Here is a 1,109-nt window from a genome sequence, read left to right as displayed (position 1 = left end):
TTTAATACAGCACATTTAGCACATGTGCTATTACACCCTTGAAACTGACAGTACACACTTCTTCTCATCCTGAAAGAAACAGTACAACTTACCAAATAAAATGACTCCACTATGATATGAAGCATTTGATGAATTAATGATTCTGAAGCAGCTACCCAGCTGCGGTGGGAATCTCACCATTTCACAAAACAGTTACAGCACATACAGGCCACAGAGAGGAGCAGTGTTGTGCTAGTGTCCTGTTAGAAAAGTCTGAATAAGGTCACACTGGAGCAAATTTCAATGCAATATATGCAAGGTCTGCTACCTTAAATGATAACAGAGGCAAAGGTTAAAGGATAAGTAACGGTAACAAAAGCTAGAACATGTAACATTCATTTTGGCACCATCTGGTGGTTGTATCAAAAATACAAAGAGTATTTAGAAAAGAATTAGTTGCCAGACTGCACTGATTGTTTCCTACAAACAAGTTATTATCTCAACGTTAGGTAAACAATTACCAATAATATTTGATCAGAGTACTAGATAGAATTGGAAGAACATTTATATATATATATATATGTTTTGACAGCAAGTTTGCAAGAATTCAACGCATTATTCAGATACTGAAAAGATGATTATATTTTTGATGTAGTTGGAAGTTAGGAGATGGAAGGAAAATAAATCATTAGGTCGAGGGTAATGTACAACTTGCTGTCAGCGACCACATCTGAATACAAAGTTTAAGAAACTGTAATTGTAATGAACCACACTTTAGACAGGGACTCTTAAGTATTGTACCAATACCTTGAAGAAGGAACATAAGAAGTCACCTAGGCTTAATCTGAGTACTTTACTTGCACATACATACAGTATATGCTGGTAGTAAGCACTTGTGTATGTATGCACACTCTCATACATATGCATACATACAGCCATGCACATACATACATATACGGATACACATACATAATCACACACGCATGCATTATGTAAGAATGTAAGAATGTATTTATGTATGTGTGTGTTTCAGCATTTATGTATGTGTATAGACCGATCAGCCATAACATTATGACACTTTTCTATCTGAAGCTAGCATTAACTTTTTCAGCAATTTGAGCTACAGTAGC

This window comes from Morone saxatilis, unplaced genomic scaffold (genome assembly GCF_004916995.1).
Source record: "Morone saxatilis isolate NCDOM2014 unplaced genomic scaffold, NCSU_SB_2.0 Contig11, whole genome shotgun sequence".
Lineage (NCBI taxonomy): Eukaryota > Metazoa > Chordata > Actinopteri > Moronidae > Morone > Morone saxatilis.
The sequence above is the reverse complement of the archived record's forward strand: the minus strand, read 5'-3'. Positions refer to the sequence as shown.